General features: G+C 38.8%; 1 protein-coding gene and 1 pseudogene across 1 annotated transcript in view; one reads left to right on the top strand and one right to left on the bottom strand.

The window, feature by feature from the left end:
• Window positions 1-17,393, top strand: part of Fam168a (family with sequence similarity 168 member A) — a 143,291-nt gene that overhangs the window by 36,148 nt on the left and 89,750 nt on the right. The gene's annotated exons all lie outside the window — the stretch shown is intronic.
• Window positions 3,261-4,141, bottom strand: LOC114623904 (annotated as a pseudogene).

Here is a 17,393-nt window from a genome sequence, read left to right as displayed (position 1 = left end):
TATTGGGGGTTCTGTTTCTTATCTGTACAACAGACTGTAAATGTATCTTTTATTTATTTATTTTTCCAACTTTTCTTTTTTCTTTTTTTTATTGGATGATTTATTTACATTTCCTATGTTGTCCCCTTACCCCATCCCCCACCACCCCCTCGGAACCCCCAATCCCCTCGCCCCTCCTCCTTCTTCTCTGTGGATGTAACCTCTATCTACACCCCCCCACTCCCACCTCCCCACCCTCAAAATTCCCACCCCCTGGGGCATCCAGCCTTCATGAGGTCAAGGTTCTCTTCTTCCACCTGTATCTTTTATTTACCTGATGTAATTGTCCTCTCAGAGGCTTACTGTGGAATAAGCTCACCCTTTCTAGCTCTTTCTGAACTCTGGTTAGCTGGTTGAACTCAGCTATTCTAGCCCAAACTGCCCTTCAAGCTGATAGATTCAAACTGGCTTCTCTTGGTTTCTGACTGAGTTGCTCTGCTTAGCTTCACACTAACTCTGGTAACCTAATCTTTTGGCTCCTTCTCATTCTCTGGCTTGTTCTGTCTTCACTTGTAACCTATCTGCCTCTGAATTTCACAAACTGAACTGCCACAAACTCAACTCCTTTGCATTGCCTCTTATCCAACTCCCAACTGACAACACCAAACAACTCCACTCAACTGAGCTGACTGAACTGACTGAACTGAAAATGACTTTCTCTCACTGTGCTGCTCTCCTTTTTTAAAAATTTATTTTAATTTCATGTGCATTGTTGTTTGGTGTGTATATATGTCTTTGTGAGGGAGTCGAATCCCCTGGAACTGGAGTTGTAGACAGTTGTGAGCTGCCATGTGGGTGATGGGAGTTGAACCTGGGTCCTCTGGAAGAGCAGCCAGTATACTCAACCACTGAACCATTTCTCTAGCTCCCTGCACTGCTCTGTTAAGTCTCTTCTCTTTCCTTTACTGTTCCCTTAAGGGTTGGGCATATCCTATCTCTGACTCATTCTGTCAAATCTTTCTCTGATTTGTCACTTTGTCTGCCCCTCAATTAGACTCAATTAAATCACTTTCAAACATGGCTGCTTCCTTCTGTAAACTAACCTTACCTACATTGTTTGGGATTAAAAGTATATACTAAGGATATGTCTGTATTTGAGCCAGAGGGATTAAAGGTGTATAGTATGTCTACATTCCAGCCTGATCACACAGATCTTTGGATATGATCCCTTGCCAGAGAAGCCATGTTGCTGGATTAAAATTCCTCTATAACAGGCCCACAATAATATCTTCCCTACTTAGCACATAAGTCTAGACAGATATAAATAACTTGTGAAATAGCACATTCTAACTGAATGATTACTGTGCAAAGATTATACATGTTCAAAGAAGTATTTCCTTTGGAATGTTTGAAAGTTTACCTACATGAGGCTCTTTTATGATTTGAATTCTGGCTGTCTCATTAGCCTCAAATCCTAATTCTTTCTTACGTGTTGTTTCAGCTCAGGTAAAGTACTTATCATTTATTGTCCTGGTCTTATCCTCCCAACCTCCACCCTACAAACCCTGTGTATGTGTGTGTGCACATATATATTTAATTTTATTTACATATTTTAGTTTATTTTTCATATATGACTTGTAATTTCTCCACCTTCTTTCTTTTTTTAATTTAAAATTCATACAATGTATTCTGATCAGTTTCCCTTCCCCCATCTCATCCCAGATTCTCCCCAGCCCCCCCAAAAAAAGCAAACCAGAATTTAAAAAAGTAATAGCAAGAATGAAAAAGCACAAGAAACACACACATAAACAAATCAAACCCCATAAAAACACAAAATCAGAAACCATAATATGTAAACAAAAGACTAATAAGACAAAAAATGACCAAACAAAACAATATGAGGCCAAAAACATAAACACCATTGAGTTTGTTTTGTGCTGACCATCGACTGCTTGGCACGCGGTCTACTCTGTAAGGTTGGTTTACAGACACAGTGAGATTCCATTGGTGAAAACTGGTTCTCCCTTTGCAAGTGATCATCAGTTGGTGATAGCCTCTTGATTAATCTAGGAGATTCTGCCCAATTTCCCATCTCAGTGCTGGGACTCAGTCCGGCTTGAACCTGTTCAGACCTTGTGCATGTGTCATGATCTCTGTGTGTTCATATTGGTATTAGTTCTGTTGTGTCTGGAGGACAATGTTTCTTTTCTTGGGAGTCATCCATCCCCTCAGAGTTTAACAATCTTTCTGACTCCTCATCTGTATAGCTCCCTGAGTCCAGAATCCAGGTCTGGTGTGACTACTCACCTTCCTATGTTTTTAATCATCCTATTTCTCTGTTTGGGATACTGTGGTGGTTTGAATAGGAATGGCCCCCATAGACTTGTGTTTGAATGCTTGGCCCATAAGAAGTGGCACTATTAGGAGGTGTGGCCTTGTTGCAGTAGATAAGCCTTGTTGGAGGAAGTGTGTCACTATGGGAGTGGGCTTTGAGGTCTCCTATGCTCAAGCTATGCTCATTGTGCTGCCTTTGGGTCAAGATGTAGAACTCTTAGCTCCTTCTCCAGCACCATGTCTGTCTGCATACTGCTATGCTTCCAACCATGATGACATTGGACTAAACCTCTGAAACTGTAAGCCACACCCAATTAAAAGAGTTGACATAATCATGGCTATAGCCATAGCAGTGGAAACCTTCCCACCCTTCAACGTCCAGCCTCTGTGATGACTTGTGATATCTTCACTTACTCAGCCATTCATTCATTACTTACCTCAATGGGTACTTACTGAGCACATGTGTAGGATTTCATGATAAATATTACATGAGGAGGAAGAGGACAACTATAGATTATATTTAGGGCAGGTTCAAGGGTGCATTTTGTAATCCTAAAGCTCTACTCAAGAGGCTTAGGCAGAGTGATTGTGAGTTTGAGTCCAACTTTAGATACATAGTGAGTTGACTGCCAGCCTGGATTATGTACCAAAATCTTATCTCTTGCTTTCTATATTTGTGTGTATAAACAAACAAATAAGTAAATAAATATATACATATATTAAAATACATATAAAATATGTATATTTATGTGTAACTATAAGTACATGTTTATATTTATTTGTGACTTAATGTGAAGTATGTTGTGATAATAGCAACAACAGTTAACAATTAATGACTATTATTTGTGAGGCAATGTTCTAAGTCCTTTATCTGAATTAGTTTATTTCATCCTTAAAATAAGATTTTTAAAAAACATATGAAGCTGTTTAATTAAGTTGTAAGCAGTTTAGAACACCAGTTTGTGAAGATTCATCCTGTTTGTCAGGAAGAACTGAGATGTCAGGTAGCCCTGGAGCTGAGGAACAGCTTTAATCTTTAGCAAAATCTTCGAGTCCACAGTTTTCTGATCAGCCTTTCGATGCTCTGTAATTTCATATTTCTTCTCTTTGTGGAAGATCTCGCCCTCCTGATGCCTGGACTTCCGTAACCGCTGCTTCTTGAAGTAATTGTCAGTCAGGTGTTTGGGGATTTTAACTTCGCTGATACCAACTTTTGTAGAGGTGGCGATGACAAACTTCTGGTGTGTTCTGCGCAGAGGAACTCTGTTGATGGCAAGAGGTCCAGTTACAAGTAGCAAGCCACTGCCCAGCTGCCTCAGGAAAACCACTCTCTTGCCCCTGTAGCGCCCGGTGAGGATGATCAGGGCAGTCCCAGGAGTGATGCTGGAGTGCAGCCTCCTCACACTGAAAGGCAATTTGCATGGCTCAGCGGTTTCCAAGGCACATCTTCGGTAGGATGATACCTAGGTATTTTTCAAAGCTTCACCACCCGGGTGCCACCGTTCTTGTCCCCACCAACTGTTTTTGTGACAGTAGCAAGGACTGTCTCCTTTTTCTTCTTTTCAACATTGGTCTTGGCAGCTGAGTATTTCCTTTTGTACAAGGCCTTTCTGGAATACATAGCCGATTGGGAGTACCTGCCAATTCCTCTAACCAGGATGGGGTTTCGGCTGCAATGGGACTTCCCCTTCCTGGGCTTTTTAGCCTTAGGGTTACCCTTTTTGGCTGCACCACAGGCCCAGGAACCAGAGGCAGCAGTGTCATCTTCAGCCTTCTTGGCCGCAGGTTTCTTCTTTGTATCAGGCTTCTCTGCCTTTTCACCCGCCATCTTGCAAGACAGTAAAGAGAACTAAGGCCAGATTTTTTTTTTTTTTTTTAAAGGTAGGGTCTTACTATGTAATTCTGACTGACCTAGAACTTGCTGTGTATACCAGGCTGTCCTGGAACTGAACTTGGAAGGATCTGTCTGTCTCTGCCTCCTGAGTGCTGGAGTGAAAGGGGTGGAACACCATACTGAACTAAAATAAAAGTTTAACTTTTAAACTTAAGGTACATAATTTGTAAGTAAAAGACATATTTGGATACAAAGGAATGTTAAAGTAGTTACGTTTATTAAATTCCTATAGGAACCAGACACATCTATAGCTGCTTTATGTACATTTTCTCTCATCCTTTCCACAGCTCTGCAAGGTTAGGTATTATTATTTTATATTTGAGGAAATACAGCTTAAAGAAGAAAAAAAATGTGCCCAAATTCACACACATTTGTGAAAGATTGAGTTAGAATTTACTTGATTGATTGGCTATACTGGAAATTAAACTTGTGACCTCTGGTGTGTTGGGCAAGTGTTTTTACCTCTGAACTATATGCTTGCTTACTTATTTATTTATTTGATTTCTTTATATTGATTGATCGATTGACAGAGTCTTGTTATGTAGCCTTGGTTCATAGGATTTTCTGCTTTAGGCTCCTGAGTGCTGGGATTACAGGCATGCGCCACTACACCCAATGTTGGAATTGAAGCTAGTTTTAGCTTTATTTACCTTTTAGGTTTTTGTTGATATAAGGACAGGAGGATAGAGATAGGCAAACTAGGTGAGCTAAAGAACTGTGCAAGATAGGCCAGCTACTGCCTTTCAAAGAAGAGAGCGTGAGAGTGAGATCCATGTTGTAAAGAGGTCAATCTTTACATTTACCTGTATGTCCCTTCCTTTCTAGGACAGACTAAGAAATCCTCTTCTATTAGCACGGACATGTAAGGGCTTCTGCATTCATGCTATTGCAGTTGATGGCACATGGCAGTTTTGAATGCTTCAACCATGTGCTTAATTGGGAATTCATTCATGGCAGCTGCACCATGTAGCCAGATGGGATTTAAAATCAGCATGTTTATATTATTAAAAAAAAAAACCCAAAAGACAAAAACCCTAATTTAAAAATGTCAATTTGCAACCTGATGTTGCCATGTTAGAATTTTGTCCAATAAAGAATAGGAAATGTTGCATTAAATGCCTGTTAAATTGTTTACACTTCTTGTACACTGCACAGATGTGCTCATCTGGATGGATTGCTTTTCTAAAATTGTGTTCTGTGGAAGAAGGAAAGTGAGTTGTTTCAGTTAGGAATTTGGAATGGCTGTTGAACAAAGGAGTACAGTTAATTTTTAGTTTATGGAATTGACTTTAACAGTTGGTTTTGTAGTTGTGTTTTCTAATTAAATGATGCTATTATAGCTTTTGGAGGCATAGACTAACAGAAGAAAACTCATCTAAAATAGGCTGCATCAGATGGGCCCTGTCCCATATACTTTTTAAAAAGCGACTTCCTGATTGAACTACCTACATATTATCTCACGTCTCCCAGGTATATCTTCTTTATTGCTTTTCTTTGAGCTTTCTTAAATACAAATTTTACCTTTCTTCCCTGCTTTAAATTTGCTTTAAATTTTCTGAGAATTCTTTTGTAATTTGTAGGATAAAATTTACTCCCTGTAGTCTACCTTGCAAATAAATCTCTTGTATGATTCAGGCTCTGTCTGACTCACTGGTCCCAGATCCTAAATTCTAAGCCTTTCTTATGTTGTTCCAGTCAATTTAAACTAATTATCATTTAGTGTTCAGTTCATATCCTTATTTATTTATTTACTTACTTATTTATGTACACTAATCTCGCCTACATGTCTGTGTGAGAGAGTCAAATCCACTGGAACTTGAGTTACAGACAGCTGCGAGCTGCCATGTGAATAATGGGAATTGAACTTGGGTCCTTTGGTAGAGAAATCAGTGCTCTTAACTGCCGAGCCATCTCTCCAGCCTCCAACTCACCATTTATTCTTTCTTCATTTCTTAACCTTTTTGTTTGTTTTTTGAGACAGAGTCTCATATAGCCAAGGCATGCCTCACCTACCAAATGTTGGGACTACAGGTATAAGTCACCATTCTCAATTCTGAGTTGTGATTTTTGTTCAAATATTTTAAAATTTCCTTTCAGAATCATTTATAATTTAATTGTATGTTAAACCTAAAACAAGAAAGAAGCCACCTTCTTAGTCAAATGCCACAATAAACAGTAGCATTTTGATTTGAGAGAGGGACTGAGTACATGTTTTTGATTGCCTTTAATTTCTGCTCCTACAGTTTCCGGTAAGCTGGAATGTTGGTTCCTTATTACCCTGATTCTAGCCTGTGAAAGCTACTAGTTTTTGGAAATAAATCCTGGGTGGTGTCTGTTTTCTCTACGGTTAGTCAGATATATCAGGGGTAAATGAAGAAACAATTATAGTCACTTCTCAAAGTTCAGAGCCTTAATAAAAATGTTAGTTTTACAAATCTTAAAAAATGAATGAATATAATTTGCTATCATATGTGCATTTGGGAGTAGAGGTTCAAGATAGGCTTTCTCTGTGTAGCCTTAGCTGTCTTTAAACTAGTTCTGTAGACAAGCTGGCCTTGAACTCACAGAGATCCACCTGCTTTTGCCCCTCGAGTGCTGGGATTATAGGGGTATGCCACTATGCCTGGTTTCAGATGTGCATCTTAAAGAGTTACATTTCATAGCTGGGCATGGTGATGGCATGCCTGTATTCCTAGCACTTACGAGATGAAGGCAGGAGGATCAGCTGTTCAAGAATATTATTTTCAGTTAATAATGATTTTGAGGCCAGTGGGAGCACAAGATCCTTTCTAAAAACAGATAGCCCCCTACCCCAAAAAGAACAAAAACAAGTGTAGAGAGACAGCTCAGTGGTTAAGAGCACACACTGCAGAGGACCTAAGTTGGATTCCCAGCACCCACATCAGGTGGCTCCTGACTGTCGATAATGCCAGAGGATCCAATGTTTCTGCCCTTGGCAGACACCCACATGTGTTTATGCTTACACAGAGGTACACACACATAGTTAAAAATAATAAAAGTAAATCTTACCAAAAAACAAATGGAGAGTTGTATTTCTCCTTGCTGCATTTGTTAAGTTACTCTTTTTTGGGGGTAGAGTATCACTGTATAATTTAAAAACTCATTTCTCAATCTTCATTGTTTATAATATAACCTTATCTTTGATTCAGAAAGAAACAGGAATTTGTAAGTTTTCTGGTTATTATTATTAGAATATTAAAACTGATGATAAACCTAATGAGTTAGGATTTTTTTTTTTTTTTTTTTTTTTTGGTGCTGGGCGTTGTGGTACAGATGTTTAATCCCAGCACTCAGGAGGCAGAGACAGGTGGATCTCTGTGAGTTTGAGGTCAGCCTGTTCTACAGAGGGAGTTCTAGGATAAACAGAGAGAGCTAATAGTGAAACCTTTTCTCAAAAAATTCTTTTTGATGACTAATAATGGATATTATTAATGAATAATCAGCAGGACTTTTACTTTAATTAAAAAATTTCATGTGTTGTGTGTGTGTGTGTGTGCAGGAGAATATGCACATGGAGATCACAGAGGACAGCTTTTAGGAACTGATTCTCTCCTTCCACCATCGCATGTCCCCGCGCCCAGTAAATAAATGTAGTACAAATTTTTGAAAACTTGGTCTAAACAACAAAACAAAAAGTGTCTGCTGGTGTCATATTCTGTGTCCTATACATTTGTATGTTATAGTTTCAGCTTAAGAGCCCATAATCAGATGGTTGTCTTTTAGGGAGTGACCTTTTAAACTTCTTTTATACTTTTTATTTTTTTGGTAGATCAGAGTCATTTAACCCATTCTATGGGGATGAAGACCCTGGTAAATAGTGCTGACCATTCATTTTAAATACTCCCTGGTCTCTGTCTGATGGCCTGGACATCTCTCTTCTGTAATCAGTGCTTGTTTGTTACCTTATATAACCAGCTAGAGAACTCTTGCTGGCACTGTAGCATCCTGCCAAGTTAGAACACTGTTGCCTTTCCTACTCTGTCACTCTGTGTTAATTATGGACTTTAATGAGTATTCACTCAAATATGAATGTGTTTGAGAGAGAATAGAGGAGAGGCCCTAAAACTGATAATAAAGAAGGTGGTTTTGTGTAGCAGCCATTTGTAGGTGTGAGGCAGGATATTTGTTTCTATGAAGAAGTGAGGAGTCCTTTGCTCAGAGTACACATGAAAACTCCTTAGGAATTCAAAATAACTACCAGCAAAAAGACTATAGCAGTTACATCTGGCAATATTGGAGGCAATATTGATATTGAACTGATAGAAGCAGGAGTGTTGATAGGGCTGGCAGGTGTGTGTGTGTGTGTGTGTGTGTGTGTGTGTGTATGTTCATGTTCCTGTGTAATGATCAATAACTGTCTTTTTTTTTTTAAATCCAAACTTTCTTTTTTTCATTTTTTGTTGGATATTTTATTTATTTACAATACAAATGTCATTGTCTTTCCCCATTTCCCTTCCCTAGAACCCCATATCCCATTCCCCCCTCCTCCTTTGTGCTTTTATACCATTTTGATTACATGCATTTATTAAGGTCAATTCTAGGTTGAGGGTCCAGCAATACAATAGGTGCAAATAGTCAAGGAACAAGCAAAAGACATATTTATTTATTTTATGTATATGAGCATACTGCAGCTGTCTTCAGACACACCAAAAGAGGGTGTTGGATTCCATTACAGATGGCTGTGAGCCACCATGTGGTTGCTGGGATTTGAACTCAGGACCTCTGGAAGAGCAGTCAGTGCTCTTAACCACTGAGCCATCTCTCCAGCCCAATAACTGTCTTTAGTTTGCTTTATTTCTTTATTTTTAAGTGAATTGACTTGGGCTGAGTTCCAAAGGCAGAAAATGTAGCAATAGCTTAATTTATACATGTAAATTTATTTTATAAGAATAGTCTTCATGTAGGGCAGTGGTGGCGCATGCCTTTAATCCCAGCACTTGGGAGGCAGAGGCAAGTGGATTTCTGAGTTCGAGGCCAGCCTGGTCTACAGAGTGAGTTCCAGGATAGCCAGGGCTACACAGAGAAGCCCTGTCTTGAAAAACAAACAAAACAAAACAAAAGGATAGTCTTCATGTTTCAACAGTCTATGTAATCTGCTACATCAAGTATACAATGTCCTCTTCAAATGTGACTATCTCTAGTACCAAACTTAGGTTAAGTTAGCAAGACTGGCCCAGATAGTTATCCTGGCCAATTTCTGTTTTATGGTGTTTTGAAGGGCCAGCACCTGTGATTGAATTCAATTTCTGTTGCTAGCTATGTGATCTTGAGCTAGACACTTGACCTTTCTAGGCTTAGACTTCTCATTTGTAAAAGATTATAGGATCATGACCATAGTTGGGTAGGATAAGGCACTTGCACATGGAAAGCACTCAGTAAATGTTAACTGCTATCATTATACGTCTTGTCATAGTACTGTGGATGGCCAGTTCATTTATTTATTTATAAATTCTCATACAAATGACAAGATTTACCATCTTAATTATTTTTTATTTTATGTGTAAGTGTTTTGTCTGTATGTGTGTCTGTGCACTGTACACATGCAGTGCCTATGGAGGCTAGATGACAGCATCAGATCCACGGGAACTGGAGTTGAAGATCATTGTTATGCACCATATGAACTGAACCCTGGCCTTCAATTCACTGGGAACTGAACTCTGGTCTTCTGCAAGAGCAATAAGTGCTCTTAACTGCTGAACCATTTCTATAGCCCCTTAAATATTATTTTTAAATTAATAGCAATCAAATTGACTTTAGTAAAATTCTATTAATTTTGTCACAATGAATAGTTGCCACATCCAGCATAGCTTCACAGATGAACCTGATTGGGATTGCAAGGGAATGAAGAATAGACAAATATACCAACAGAAAGCTAGCGTCAGGTGGTCTGGGCTCTGAAGGAGAAATTATAACCCTCCTAGAAGCTCAGTGATTTTTTTATTGTATATAGTTGAATAGGGAGGCAGCTAAACAAGGAGGTGTGTTGTTACATACACACAGATAAAGGAGGGGGCAGAGTTTATGGTATACAGCTGAATAATGAGGCTACTCTCATTGAAGCAGTCTCTGTAGGGGAGCAGGCCATAAATAGTTTAGGAGAGAGCTATGGTGGACATTTCCTGTATATACTACCAACATTTAGACTCAATTCAATATTTTCCTGAAGTAATTGTTGTTTCTGAGGCTTACTGCCTTAGTCTGCTAACCTAGGCCTAGTCCTGGAAGCTCCTAGCCTCCATTTGATCTTATCTAGGCCTAGAATGTTTTCAGCCTCTGAGACTTACTGCTGAATAAGCTCATCCATTCTTAGTTCTTTCTGATTTCTGGCTGGCTGATTCAACTCAGCTGTTCTGGCTCAAATGTCTCTCCAAACTGACTGATTCAATCTGGCTTCTCTCAGCCTCTGACCGAATAGCTCTGCTTGGTCCCATACTAATTTTGGCAATATATTCTAATCTTCTGGCTTCTTATTCTCTGGCTTGTTCTGTCTTCACTTGTGTCTGGCTTGTTTTCTCTTTGAAATCTCTCTCTGTATCACTGTCCCAGTTAAAAACTGCCTCTCTTTCTACCTTTCTTTTCTTTCCTTTCCTTTTTTCTCTATCTCTGCACTGCTCTCTTAAGTAGCTTCCATTTCCTCTCTCTTCTTGTGAGACTTGGGCATATCCTATCTCTGACTCATTGTGTCAAATCTTTCTCTGATTTATCACTTTTTCTGCCACTCAATTAGATATCACTTTCAAACTTGAGTGCTTCCTTTTACAAATTAACTTTACCTTCACTGTTTGGAATTAAAGGTGTGAACTACGGGAGTGTCATATTCCAGCCAGAGGGATTAAAGGTGTGTACTAAAGGCTGAGTCACACCACAACTAGAAACAGCTTTTCTTTTTCCCATTAAATAACACAATCTTGGAGTTCACAGTATGATCAAATATACTGCAACATTTCCTCCTTTTTTGTTTAATCTAAAAATTGTACACAATTTAATTTTTTTTTTTACAACAGAAATAGTTATCAGCCCATAAACTTAACAGTCCAAATGTCCTTATGACGTTTTGTTGAAGTGAAAATCCTTCATAATTGCAGCAACAAAGTTTTCAGTCTGCCAGTCTGATGAACGATCTGTTCTTCTTCAGCTGATTTGTTGACCTGTCTCCATGCAGGAGGCATCAGCTTTCCGAGTCTCTTTCTTTCTAGAGTTGTGCTTTTCATGTGGAAGCTTCTCGTACTTGGATCGGATCTTTATCAATTTTGATGGAACCCATAGTCCTTCATAGGCAAAAACCTCTTCCCTAACTTAATACATTCTCTAGCTTCCATTCTGAGGTTAAAATATCTTAAAAGTATACAGGACGATTTAATTCTGTATTTTTTTTTTCTTTCTGCAATCCTGTGTCTTTCAGCTAATCTCATGGCTGAGCCACATCACAACTAGGCTTTTCTAGTTGATAATCTTGGGGTTCATAGTGTGATCAAATATTAGACCAGAGGAAGATTTTGACATTTCCCATGTTTCTGAGGGTTTAGGTCCTTGGCATGGCTGTGTCCATGGCAACATCACACATTCACTCAGGACTTCACTCATTCAGGGCTTCCTCTGCTCCCTGCAAATGTTGTAAACACCACCATAGTCAAGTTACAGAATAATTCCATTATCCTACGGAATTTCCTCACTGTGACTAGTGTGTGTGTATCTCTCTCTCTGTGTGTGTGTGTGTGTGTGTGTGTGTGTGTGTCTGTCTGTCTGTCTGTCTTTGTCCATCCAGTGTTGGTATTGGATGTTTCTCTCTGTGTCTTTACCTTATTTTTTTGAGGCAGGGTCTTCTACTGAACCTGGAGTTCCCTAATTGGGCTAGACTGGCTAACCAGTGACCCAGCATCCTACTGTCTCTGCTTTCTAGTGCTGAAATTAAAGGTGTGTACCGGTGTGAACCATCATGACTGGCTTTTTTTCTTTTTAAAACATGGGTGCTGAGAATCTGAACTCAAGTCCTAATGCTTAAATAGTAAAGTACCTTATCCTCTGAGTCATCTTTCCAGTCTGATCCATTCCCCTGCCCCTTTAAATTACAGTGTGTGTGTGTGTGTGTGTGTGTGTGTGTGTACCTATGCCCATGGGTTTATATGTATGTGAAGGTTCGAGAACAACTTAGAGGAGGAGTCAGTTTTTCCTTCCATTGTGTGGGTCCCAGGGATTGAATTCAGGCCATCTGGCTTGGCTAAATGTCTTTACTCACTGAGCCATCTCACTAACCCAGCTTGCTTTCTAAAAAAAGCTTTTTGGGGGCTGGAGAGATGGCTCCGAGATTAGAACAGTAGCTGCTCTTCCAAAAGACCTGGGTTTGATTCCTAGCACTCCCAATATACCTTACAGCTGTCTGTAACTTCAGTACCAGAGAGTCTGATTATCTTTTTCTGACCTCTGTAGGCACTGTATTTACATAGTACACAGAGTTACTTGCAGGCTAAACACCCATACATATAAAAATACAGATAAAATAAAAAAATGCTTTTCACTGATTACACACACAAATAAGTATCTTAGATTTTATTTTAAGATTTTATGTGTGTTAAGTGTTTTGTCTGCATATATATCTTTTAACGGTGTGAATGCTTGGTACCTGGAGAAGCTAGAGGAGCTCAGTGGATCCCTGGGAACTGGAGTTACACACAGCTGTGAACTGCTATGTGGGTGCTGAGAACTGAACCCAAATCCTCTGGAAGACGGATTCTTTTTGAAAGATTTATTTGTTTTGTGTATATGAGTACTTTGCCTCTCTCTGTGTGTGTATTTATGAATGTATGTACAACAAGTGCGTGATTTATCCACAAAGGTCAGAAGAGCGGTGGGATCCCTGGGAACTTCGATTACAGGTGGTTGTGAGCCATTATGGAGGTGCTGGAAACCAAACCTGGGTCTCCCGCAAGAACAGGTAGTTTTAACTACTGAGTTATCTCTCTGGTCCCTTAAAAATATAATAGAAGCCAGGCTGGAGAGGTAGTTTCTCAGTTAAGAGCACTGGCATACTATACAACCTACTCCTTTAAAGGATATAGTTTAGTGCCTTTGAGTATATTTTCAGAGTCCTATAGCCATTACTACAATCAATTTTTGAATAATGTTATTTTTTTAAAAAAATGTATCTTTTAATTGTCACTTCCTATTTCTCCCATTTCTAGCAGCTGTGGCAGCCACACTTCTATTTTCTGCAGTAGTTCACCTGTTCTGGACATTTCCTATAAGTGGAATCATAAAATAGGTGGCCTTTTATAGGAAGTTTTTTCACTTAGTGTCAATGTTTTCAAGGTTTATCTATGTCATTGCACATTTTTCTTGCTGAGTGGTTCCTTATATGTTTATTTATTTTTCGACAAACTCTAAATGTTTTGGCAGCAGCTCTGATTTCACTACAATTACAGAGTCATTTGTTGTCTTCATTTTAGCCACATTATCAGTATCTTTCATTGTGACTTGGTTTGCATGTCCCTCATAGCTAATGGCACACATACAGTACACAGACATACATGCAGACAAAACACCTATCCACATAAAATAAAAATAAAGGAAATATTTTTTTAAAATGAATTGTATTGAGTAGAAAGAAAAAATATCAATGTGTGGGGAAATAGAGTGACTGAAAGGGAGGAAGCCATCAGCTAACTGGCCTTCACTGGCTTCAGATTCTTACTATGCCAACTTGCTTTACTAGCTGATGAATGACTTTGAATTTCTGATTCTCCTATCTCAACCTCTTAAATGTTAAGGATACCGGTGCTGCTGAGGATAGAACCCAGGGCTTCATGTATGCTAAGCAAACACTCTGGTGATGAAGTATATCACCAGCTTCTTGTGTAAAGATGTTAATTAAATAAAGCCATACTAATAGTTTAAGGAAAGAATGCTTTAGATAAAGAACTGTAGGTGCTGAGTTTGTGAGGTGAGATTGTACCTAGTGAATCAAAGAACAAGAAGGAAGAACACCTTTGCTGTTTGTATGTAGAGATCCAGACTTGCACTTTTGGTTTGTTTTTGAGACAAGGTTTGCAGCGTTGCTACAGCTTTTCTGGTACTTACTGAGTATCCCAGTCTGAACTTAAATTCAAAGCCCATCTTTTGCCTCAGTTCTCTTGCCTCAATTTACTGAGTTCTGGGATTATGAATGTGGCTTTGTACATTTTTTCCTTGATTTATGCCTTGGGCATTTCAGAATGGTTTCCAAACAACATGTTAATGCTAAAATTAAGATTTGTTGTAATATGTACTAAGAAGAAAGATGGTAAATACAAATAAGCAAGAAGAGTTGTAAGGGGTAAGAAGAGCTAGGAGGAAGGGCGTTAGGTATAGGCTGTTGTGGATGATGGCCGTGATCTTGTATTTTACTCTGAGTGGAAGGCATTGTGAAGTTTTTGGATAGGATGTAATAACATGCTTTGAATTGAATTTAGAGAGGTCATTTGTTTTCTGTAAAGAGGGATGGGATAGATAGATAGATGGATGAATGGATGGATGGAGAGGTTGAGAGAGGATACTCTTAAAACAGTTAAGGAGCAACAATGAAAGCTTGAGTTTGTTACTGGTAAAAGTAATTAGAATTGCTATATTTATATGAAGGCAGAGCTGATAGAATGTCCTGATAGATTAGATGAACAGCTATGAAATCAGAGTTGCCTATTTATAAATGGGAAATTCTGGAAGAAGTAGGTTTGCAGGGAGGAACTTAGACATATAGTTTTAAACATACTGCCATGTACTTGATGCTGTCTTCCCATGTACAATGGTGACCCTCCTGTAAGGTTATTTAGACTAGTGATATTGTCTTAGTTTCTGTAAATACACTCTGTTTTCATAATGATGAAATCACCTAATACTACTTTTTAAATGTGTACTTATTAAGTTATGATATTGTAGTACATTTTAAGATAGCTGTTAGATGACCAAAAGATGTCAGGTAAGCAACTGGAAATAGAAGTGTGAAATTCAGAAGAAACAAGACTGAAGATACAGACTTGAAGTTATCTGGCTTCATATTACATTAGTAAAATACCTGGGGCCATTATCTTACAAAGAAGAAATGCTTATTGGTTTATGTTTTCTAGGTTTCCAGTTGAAAACCTGGCAGTTCCAAACTCTGGCTTTGCATCTAAGTAGGGATGGCACAATATGAGAAGAACATGTGGCAGAGTAAACTATTTATACATTGAGTTAGGAAGCAGAGTGAGAAAATGCGTCTATAATCCTTTTTGGAGACATACCTCGAAATTACTTGGAGCCTTCTGTTAGGTACCATCTCCTAAAGGTACCACCACTTTTCCAGTTGTGCTGTAGTTGAGACCAAGCCTTTAACATATAGACCTTTGAGATATACTCAGTTAAATCATAGTTATTAGTAGAGGTAAAGCCATGGATATGATCACCCAGGATATTTTTGTAGATGAAACCAACATAATAATTAGTCCTAAGTATACTGATACTGAAAGTTGAGATCAAAGACAGTGGCCAGCGAAGTAGAAAGGCTGAAAGAAAAAGACGTACAAAGGGGCAGGTGGGAGATGTAGGTAATACCAGGGGTTTTAGTTTGGTTACCTGAAATCCTAGACTTTAATTATGGTTTGATTCTGGGTAATTAGAATTGGGTAATAAATTTGATCTTCTTAGGCCTTAGGGTAGTATTGAAGTGAAGGGTTTGATTTGGTCCTTTCTAATTTTTCCCATTATTATAGTAGACATTTGTAGTTTGCACAAAGCACTTTCATAGAATTACATACTGATCTAACTATAACAAGTTGATGTCACCTATATTCTTTTTAAAAAATATTTTATTTTTAATAATATATGTAAAACCCACACATGTTAGTGCAGGTCCCTGTGGAGGCCAGAGCCTTTAGATCTCCTGGAACTGGAATTATAGGTGGTTGTGAACTGCATGATATGGGTGCTGGGAACCATGTGGGAACTGGGTTCTCTGGAAACCGTTGAGCCACCTTTCCAGCCCCATCACTTTGCCATTTATATTCTTACGTACATCTTTCAGATGAGGAGATTAAAAACTTTCAAGACTTCCATTTCATACGATCATTGTCAATTGGAGATTTGAATCCAGGACTGCCTGATTATAAAGCTCCTTTTTCTAATGTATAACAATTACATCATTTCACTAATGTTCTAGAGTCCTGTGATTCTAAGCACATGGAATTCACTCATTTACTCTATGCATATTTGATGAGAACCTGTCAGTCAGGTTAGAAGTGCTAGATATACAGCTGTTGACAAAGCCAGAGTCCTAGCTCTCACATTTTAGTGGAGGAGACTGACAGTAAACAAACTAAATAAAACTAAACAATATGTTAATACCACAATAGGAAAAGTAAGATTAAGGAAATAGTATTTTTTGGGATGATGATCAAGAACAACTCTGAAGAGATTGTTCCAGTAGAGATCTGGTTGACCTGAATTAGGAAGCCATGAGTAGATGTGGTAGGAGGAGCTGGGGGTGCAGCTCAGGCACAGATGCTTTTCTTCTATGTGTAACACCCTGGTTCTATCCCTGGGATAGTAAGAGAACAAAAAGCAAAAACTTCCACAAGCAACAAAATGTTGAGGTTTGGTCTTTTGCTGTGTATTGTAATGCTAAGCGTGGGCCCCCAAGACCTGGTTGCCTCAGAAACAAGAGTCTACACGTAGATCCAAGTGGCACTATGTAACCTTGCCCCCAAGTTATTTCTGATTGGTAAATTAAGATGACAACAGCTAATAGCTGGGCAGAAGAGACATAGGTGTGTTTTAGGGTTCCCAGACCTGGGGATTTGAGGGAAAACCATGAGAGGGAGACGAAGGTGAGGAGGAAGAAAAAGGTTGCCGTGGATTAGGAGTCATGAATACTTGGCTCTGAGGGCTGGCCAGTTGGAGTTAAGAGCAGCCCAGATAAGACATAGTAATAGCTTAGGGTTATTGATAGGACATAGATTTTAATAGCGTAGATGGTAGATGTCTGCCCAGCTGTAGTGCTGATTAAGGCTTATTGTAAATATAAAAGTTGTCTGTGTCTTTTATCCAGGAACTGAATGATCAAGACAAGATAGAAACTCCGGATTGAGATTAAATAAATTCTACAACAACAACAAACCAAACCCCCATCCAAACCAAACCAAACCAAACCAAACCAAAC

Source organism: Grammomys surdaster, unplaced genomic scaffold (genome assembly GCF_004785775.1).
Source record: "Grammomys surdaster isolate TR1022 unplaced genomic scaffold, NIH_TR_1.0 203, whole genome shotgun sequence".
NCBI classification, from domain to species: domain Eukaryota; kingdom Metazoa; phylum Chordata; class Mammalia; order Rodentia; family Muridae; genus Grammomys; species Grammomys surdaster.
Note: the sequence above shows the minus strand (reverse complement) of the source record. Positions and strands in the feature narration are given on the sequence as shown.